Raw genomic sequence first — 9,169 nt, forward strand, 5'->3', positions numbered from 1 at the left:
AGTCTCATAAAAGTCTGAAGGTAGCACCTCAAATGATTTGTGCTACATACTTGCCAGAAATTTAAGGCAGGTTGTAAAAGGTAGGGAACAAATCTCTGGTGCAGTTTTTGTACATGCTGTTCTCTACCATGTTTACAACAATAAACGATTTCAAGTCCAAAAAGAGCAGTTTTATAGTCAATATTCCCATAATTCATGTTACAGACTAACCCTCAAACCTCCTGTTGCTATACAACTTAATGGGACTTAACTAATGTATGTGTTACTCGAGTATATATTATTTTAATATTCTTATCACAAATTTTATACACTTATAAATAATGGCTGATTAGATTCTACATATCTCCAGAAGATCCGGTGTCACAATATCTAAAATGTTTTTAATGACAGTCAGAAAGCTTTCTGCAATTAATACTTTCTCTGCTCCCACATACCACCACTTAACTGCTATTGGCCCCTCATACGTAATTCCCAGAGAAAACACCCTGCTCTATACTTCTGACATAATACTTATCACTCTGTGTCTTGGTCCATTTGTGTTGCTGTGACAAAATACTTTAAAGTAGATACTTCATAAAGAACAGAAATTTATTTCTCACAATTCTGGGGGCTGAAAGTCCAAGATCAAGTTACTGGCAGGTTTAGTGTCTGGTCAGGGTCCTGTCTTTGCTTCCAAGATGGCATCTTGTTTATGTATCCTCTGAAAGAGACTAATGTTGTATCCTTATGAAAGAGCAAAAAGGCCTAACTAGTTCTCCCTTAATGCATTTATAAGGCACTAATCCCATATATGAGGGCAGAGCGCTCATGGCCTAATAGCCTTCTAAAGGCCCTACCTCTTAATACTATTGCATTAGGGCTTAAATTTTAACTTGAATTTGGGAGAGGACACAAACATTCCAAAATTAGCATCCCAACTGAGCACTGAGACTCACCTGTAATCCCAGCACTTTGGGTACTGAGGCAGGCGATTGCCTGCAGTCAGGAGTTTGAGACCAGTTGGGGCAACATGGTGAAACCCTGTCTCTACTAAAAATACAAAAACATTATCCAGGAGTGGTGGTGTGTGCCTGTAATCCAAGCTCCTTGGGATGCTGAGGGAGGGAATTACTTGAATGAACCAGGGAGGTGAAAGTTGCAGTGAGCCAAGATTGCCCCACTGCACTCCAGTCTAGGTGACAGAGCAAGACTCTGTCTCAAAAAAAAAAAAAAAGGATCCCAAGTGGACTACATTTAGTAAGATTTATATTAATCAAAATGGTAAATCTAACAGATGTAATTCATATTTTCAGATAACAAGAGAAAAAAAAGATTTAAAAATTTGTCCTTTTGATGTTTTCAATCACTTTTAAAACTAACAACTTCTTAATGAGATATGATATGCATACAATGAAGAGCATCCCTTTTTGATTGCTGTACCGTAGCAAGAACAGTGAAGGAGCTGAGGAACTTAAATTTCACCGGACTTCGAAGCTTACTAGCTAGCTTGCCACACTTTCATGTATGCTAGCAGAAGAGACTCCTGGATCAAACAAAAAATTGTGTTACTCACCACAGTAGCATTTACTCCAGTTTGTTGAACCACAATCACCATAACACAATTCAAAGAGGGCCAGATGATACTTGCATATGCAGTGGTGGTGGGGAGGAGGCAGGGCATTACAAGAGAACAATTTCTTCCTTAAAGAACCTAAATGTTTTATAATGGCGGTAAACCTTTTCCCAGAAGGACACCTTACCTTTAATATACTGAACAGCAGCCATCCAAGATGGCTGATCACTAACAGCTCAGGATTGTAGCTCCCAGTGAAAGTGCAGAGAACGAGAGGATGCCACACTTTCAGAAGAATTTTCGTTGCTCACGGACCAGAAGATTCCCAGTGAAGGAGCCCCACGAATCGCCAGCATGACTCTTGTGGCCAGCGCATTGGTTTTGCCAGTGCCTCGGCGGGGCAGCTCTTCATGCACAGTAAACGGGACTGGTTCCCCTTCTGACCGATGTTTGGAGCTCTGGGAAGGCAGAGCCGCTTATTACAGACTCATGAAGAAAGCCAAACTGGAGATTCCCGGGAAGAAGAGCACCATCAGTCTTATCACTGCTGTTTTGGCCAGCGCAGTGGGTTGCTCAGATTCCAGCACTGGGAATCAATAAACTGGACGTCCACTCAGATACCTAATTAGAAAGGCGGTAATGGTAAAGACAACAGATGGATAAATTTCTAACAAAGGGAAAAAAACCAGCCTAAAAAGGCAGAGAATACCAAAAATCAGAACCCCTTTCCCTCTACAGGGGATTACAGTTCCTCATCAGCAAGGGAACAAGCCCTGATGGAAAAGGACTGTGTGCCATTAACAGAAGTAGACTTCAGAAGGTGGATGATAAGAAACTTCTGGGAGTTAAAAGAACTTGTTCTAACACAATGTAAAGAAATTAAGAACTTTGAAAAAAGGTTTGAGAAAATGCTAACAAGAATAGACAATATAGAGAGGAATATAAATGAACTAATGGAGCTGAAAAACACAACACGAGAACTTAGCAAAATATGCACAAGTTTGAATAGCCAAATTGATCAAGCAGAAGAAAGAATATCAGAGGTCGAAGACCAACTTAATGAAATAAAACGAGAAGACAAGAATAGAGAAAAAAGGATAAAAAGGAATGAGCAAAGTCTCCAAGAAATATGGGACTATGGGAAAAGACCTAGTTTATGTTTGATAGGTGTACCTGAATTTGACGGAGAGAATGAATCCAAGCTGAAAATACTCTTCAGGATATTATTCAGGAAAGTTTGCCCAATCTAGCAAAGCAGGACAATATTCAACCCCAGGTAATACAGAGAATGCCACAAAGGTATTCCTCAAGAAGAGCAACCCCAAGGCACATAATCGTTAGATTCACCAGGGTTGAAATGAAGGAGAAAATACTAAGGGCAGCAAGAGAGAAAGGTCAGATTACCCACAAAGGGAAGCCTATTAGATTTACAGCAGATCTCTCAGCAGAAACCCTACAAGCCAGAAGAGAGTGTGGGCCGATATTCAACATCCTTAAAGAACAGAACTTTCAGCCCAGAATTTCATATCCAAACTAAGCTTCACAACTGAAGGAAAAATAAAATATTTTATGAACAAGCAAGTACTCAGAGATTTTATTACCACCAGGCCTGCTTTACAAGAGCTTCTGAAAGAAGCATTATACATAGAAAGGAACAACCAGTATTAGCCTTTCTAAAAATATACCAAAAAGTAAAGAGCATCAACATAAAGAATAATTTATATCTATGAATGGATAAAATAGCCAGTTAACATCAAATGGCAGTAACCCTAAATTTAAGTCAACTAAATCCCCCAATCAAAAGAAACAACCAAAACCTGATGGTATGCTACATCCAGACCCATTTCACATCCAAAGATACACAAAGACTCAAAACAAAGGGATGGAGAAATACTTACCAACCAAATGGAGAGCAAAATAAATAAATAAATAAATAAAAATCAGGAGTTGCAATTCCCACATCTGATAAAATAGATTTCAAACCAACAAAGATATAGTGGTAAAAGGATCAACACAACAATAAGAGCTAAGGATCCTAACACCCAGATACATAAGACCCATAAAGAGATTTAGACTCAACGAGACAGAAAATTAATAAGGACATCCAGGACTTGAACTCAGATTCAGAACAAGTAAACGTAATAAATATTTATAGAGCTCTCCATTTTAAATACACAAAATATACATTCTCCACTTTAAATGCACAAAATATTTATCGGCCATTATTAATACCCATTTTTAGAATAAAGCAATATTCCTGTCCTCTCTCCCTCTTTTTCTTCCTCTTTCTTCCTCTTCTTCACTCGTTTTTTTTCCTTTCTTTCCTTCTCTAAAAAATAAAAATAATAAATATATAAATAAATAAAATGCTCTACATATCACCCTGTGCAAAGTGACCTTTGCTGGGGGCGAGATGAAATACAATAGGCAAAATTATTCATAAAAGCTGGGGATGGGCACATGGGTATTCATGATGCCACTCTATTTTTGTGAATGTTAAAGTTTTTTTTCCATAATAAAAGTTTAAAAAAGAGAGAGGATGAAAGCATCTGTAATCTGCAGTTCAGCAGTTATGCATAAAATACAATCTGTAGGTGTGCCTGCCTTTGGGGAGCTGTGTGTGGGGGTCTGCGGCTGTTGACCGACACACCTTGGTTTCTGTGAACCTGCATTTCTATGGTTGAAGGCAGGGAGGGATTCTTGGAAGAAGGTGACAAAGCCATCTGGGGATGTGTGACTTTGCTAGGGCTATGTAAAAATGACCACAACCTGGAGAGCTGAAAACAACAGCAAAAAAAAAAAAAAAAAAAAAAAAAAAAAAAAAAAAGTATATATATATATATATATATATATACTGAACAGCAAAACAACCTGTTGTCTATTCTAAAGGGATAAACTATTTCTCCTTTATAAAATATTTTGTTTTACAGATATTCCCGAAAAGGTTTTCAAAAGAAAAGAAGCCAATGCCTCTATTTGTAAGGCATTCAGAAACATGAAAGACCCATGGAGAAATTGTCTCTAAACAATAACCCCACCTTGTTGCTGTACCATATTGACTTACAGTAACCTTTCCCATTAGTACACTATTCCATTGATTACTCTGATTAATCTGAAAACAGAAGATAGGACCAAATTTTTCCAGTTTGTCCATTCAGTGTTTAATCAAGGATATTATCAACAAGATTCCAAGCAGTATGGAGTCTAGCCTGCCATATTGATTTCAGTATGTACCTATGTACCTTAGGGTCTAGAATCTAACCTGGTGAACAAACCGAGAAACCATCATTCTCTACCCTAGAAAGCCAAGCAGCTTTCTACTTAGGTTTATTAATTATGTTAGGAACTTTCCACTTAGCAGAAGGCATCACCTTGTGCAGCAAGATGCATTAGCATTTTTCCAGCCACTGTCTTGGTTTGCAAGGAGGAAGTTATAGCAAATCTATCATTCACAACACCTTGCCCAGAGAGTAGGCATGACCTGAATACCTCCAAGAGCCAAGGTTGTGTCATTAATTACTTTGCTAAAGTCTATAACAAATTTCATAAGAACTTTTCTAATTGAATTACTTCCTTCTTTGAGAAAACTTTATGTAAGAAACAAAATTTATGAGTCATTTATTTTCTGGGGAGCTTTCTAAAGTGTATTTATTTTCTCTGGCTGCTGTATTTTGTGGCCTAAAACAACAAAATTGTATTATCTTACAGTTCTTAAAAGCAAAAGTTCAAAGTCAATTTGTTGGTAGGACAGTGCTTCTTCCATATATTCTAGAGAATAATATGTTTCTTGCCTCTTCGAACTTTTGATAGTTCAGATTTTCCTTGGCTTGAGGTGGACTCACTGCTGTCTTTGTCTATGTGGTCGCATTACCTTCTTTCTGTCTGTCAAATATTTTTTTCTGCCTCTCTGATCTCCTTATCTCAAAGCTCTTGAGATAAGGAGATCATTTGAATTACCTATGTGGGCCCTAAATGATTAATGACAAGAACCTTATTATCTGCATCTGCAAAGACCTTTTTTTTTGCAAATATTGTGGCATTCACAGTCTCTCAGGATCAGAATGTGGATATATATTTTGGAGGTCATCATTCAGCCAAGGGCACCAAGTAACCATGCACAGCCTCATTTTTTAGATAACTAAGCATTTATTTGAAGGCTAACCTACTGTTGTGTTTCCTTAAACAATTAAAAGTCTTTCACTATCACCCCTTGGGTGCAATTACCATGTTTCTGGGTGGGAAGGCAACTCAATTTCTGGCTTCCCATAAGTGCAGCCACAGGGATGTGTATGGCGTCTCTAAAGGGAAAGTTAATTATGTTGGAGATCTTCAGAGAGTACCTACATCACTCAGGAAGTACTAGTTGATGACATAGTGAACATTCTCTCTCTCTGGCTGGTAAACCTTCAGTTTCTAATTAAGTTAGAATAATTACATATAGAGCTTGATTAAAAAAAAAAAAACTGCCTAAAGGCCATCAATCTAACCTGTGTTATCCAGTCAGTGACTGGACAATTTTTGTCTATCCTTGGAATTACCCAATGATTGCTCTAGTAATGCAGATCGGGCAGATACCCAGAGAGTGCAACACATATTTTACATGGAGATGAAAGAAATAGGATCATGGTCTGCTCTTTCCAATAGATGTCTAAGATCAGGTGGAATATCTATCAAATCATGGTCAGAGGCAACTGGCAAGGAAGGATATTCAGCAGTCATTTATAATTTAATGCAGTTACAACAGTTTAGGATAGCCAAACTAAGGTGTATTCTTTGAGGGAGCTTTCAGGGGTAATTCTGAAAGAAAAATTTCTGAGGATCAGAATATGGATATATATTTTGAGGGTCATCATTCAGCCAAGTGCACAAAGTATCCAAGCATAACCTCGTTTTTAAGATATCTACCTATTTATTTGAAGGTTACATAATCTACTATCGTATTTCCTTAAACAATTAAGCCTTTCACTATCAATGCTTCAGTGTAATTATTCTGAAATAATAATATTTCTCCCTCCTCTATCTCCAGGGGTCTAAGGTATGTTCTTTTCCAGCTGCTATGATTATTGCTTTCCACACAGTTGGTGCATCTATTTCCAAGAGTAGTAACTTTGCCTTTTGTTGTTGTTGTTGTTGAATCGCCTTCTACTCATACCTACAACCTTATGTTCAGTAGGATCAGGTACAAAAGTGACAAGGCATTTTGATAAAATGTACAGAAACCCATTACATTCCCTGATGTGGCCTATGTGAGCCACCTTAGGAGGACTCAGTGAGCAGTGCACTTAACCAAGTATTCATTGTCTTTATGATCTCAAAATGTCTTAGTCCACTATGACCATGCAAGTGACTGAATCACAAATAACTCTAAACTACTCTCCCCCTTAGACTGCATGGTATACAAATCGCTTAGCTTGCATTAAGGAAAGAAAAAGGCGTTTTGCCCGGGGATTGTGAGCATAAACTTATTTTCAAATTGGCTTATGTAATTTCCCACTCCTTTCATATAGATGATTATCTAGAATAAAAATGGAAGATTCTGCTTATAGAAGAGTTTTAGAATTATTAATTTGTTATTAAGAATCTCTTTTGAAGTTTTTCTCAATATTTATTTCATAAGTCTATTAACTTCTCTTCAAACCAAATGTGTTATTGTGAATTATTGGAAGCAAACTTCTAAGTTTAAAAAAAAGTAATAGATTTTATCAAAAAATAATAATTTATTCATTATATAAATAGACTACTTTCAACTTTCCTAAGGCATTTTCTTGATAATCCCTTTGATTGTCCTAATGAAAATAGAGGCATTATATAGCTATTTTTGATCTCTAAATATTAGATAACTTGATAGTAATTGAAGAAAATGATATAAAAATCAAACAATTTCATCTTTCTCATCAATGTTTTTGTACCCACATTGTATGCATTCCTTATATTAGTGCTTTGCATCCATAAATGTTTCTGCAGTTTATCTGAGGATCTTGAGAAAATTCAGATCCTAATTTTGGAGTGGGGCCTAAGGTACTGAATCCATGAAAAGCTCCCCAGAGATTTTGATTGTACTGGACTCTGTACCACACTTTGATAGGCAAGGTAGCATATCAAACTTTATTTAATATTTTTGGGCTTTCAACTGAAGTCACAATTTGTTCATGTATTAGGGATCTCTGGAGAGATAGAATTAATAACATATAGCTAGATATAGATAGATAGATGATAGATAGATAGATAGATAGATAGATAGATAGATAGATAGAAAGATACACATATAGATACATCCATAAATGAGAGGGGATTTACTAGAGGGATTGGCTCACCTGATGATGGTGGTTGAGAAGGCCTGCAACAGATCTCCTGCAAGCTGGAGGTTGTGAGATGCCAGTAATACAGCTCAGTCCAAGTCCAAAGTCCCCAGAACCAAAGTCGAAGATGTAACTCTCAGTCTAAGACCAAAGGTGTGAACCTCCAGGAGAGACTCGGTGCTTGTGTAAGTCTTAGAATACAAAGGCCAGGCCAGGTGCGGTGGCTGACACCTGTAATGCTATCACTTTGGGAGGCTGAGGTGAGTAGATCACTAGTCTGGCCAACCTGGTGAAACTCACCTCTACTAAAAATACAAAAATTAACTGAACATGATGGTGGGTGCCTGTAATCCCAGCTACTCAAGAGGCTGAGGCAGGAGAATTTTTGAACCTGGGAGGTGGAGGTTGCAGTGAGCTGAGAGAGCGCCACTGTGGTCCAGCATGGGCAACAGGGCAAGACTCCATCTCAAAAAAAAAAAAAAAGAAAGAAATACAAAGGTCATGGAGCCTGGAGTTCCTGTCCAAGAGCAGCAGAAAAGAGTACATCTCAATTCTACTAGATAGACAAGTTTGTTTTTGCTCTCCAGATCCCCATCACTGACCCACATTAAAGGTGGATCTTCTCCACTTACTCCAGTCAGATTTACTTGCTACTTTCTCCTGGAAACAGCCTCACAGGTTCACCCGAAAATAATGCTTTCCCAAGTTTCTAGGTAATCCTAATCCAAGTCTAGTAAGCAAAACTAACCATCACGGTTCATATACATCACCATTTAGGAATTCTTAGGGGAATCAGTTACTACAATTTGTTCTGCCTTTTCCTCAGTAGTGCATATTTTTCACATCTTACATGGTCAGAAATGAAGCAACAGTTACTAATACGGTTATTCTGACATTATAACCACATTTTTCAGTTGGTAGTATATCTTACCTCTAAAATTTTATGATCAAGTATATTTATTGATATTGTAAGATGCAGTCAATTCTTCAACAGCATAAGTTTGAACTGCTTGAGTCCAATTACATGTAAATTTTCTTTTGCCTTTGCACCTCTGAGACAAAAAAAAAAAAACAACCCCTCCTCTTTTTCCTCCTTCTTTTCAGCCTATTCAACATGAAGACAGCAAGGATGACCCACTTCCACTTATGAATAGTAAATGTTTTTTTTTTATTTTTTTCTGAGTCTTAATAACATTTTCTTGTCTCTAGCTTACTTTATTGTTAGCACACGGTAGGTGTCAATTGAATATTTGTGAATGAGTGAGGCTTCCAGTCAGCAGTGGGGTTCTACTAGTTAATTTTTTAGGGAGTCAAAGAT

The sequence above is a fragment of the Callithrix jacchus genome, chromosome 3 (assembly GCF_049354715.1).
Source record: "Callithrix jacchus isolate 240 chromosome 3, calJac240_pri, whole genome shotgun sequence".
NCBI lineage: Eukaryota > Metazoa > Chordata > Mammalia > Primates > Cebidae > Callithrix > Callithrix jacchus.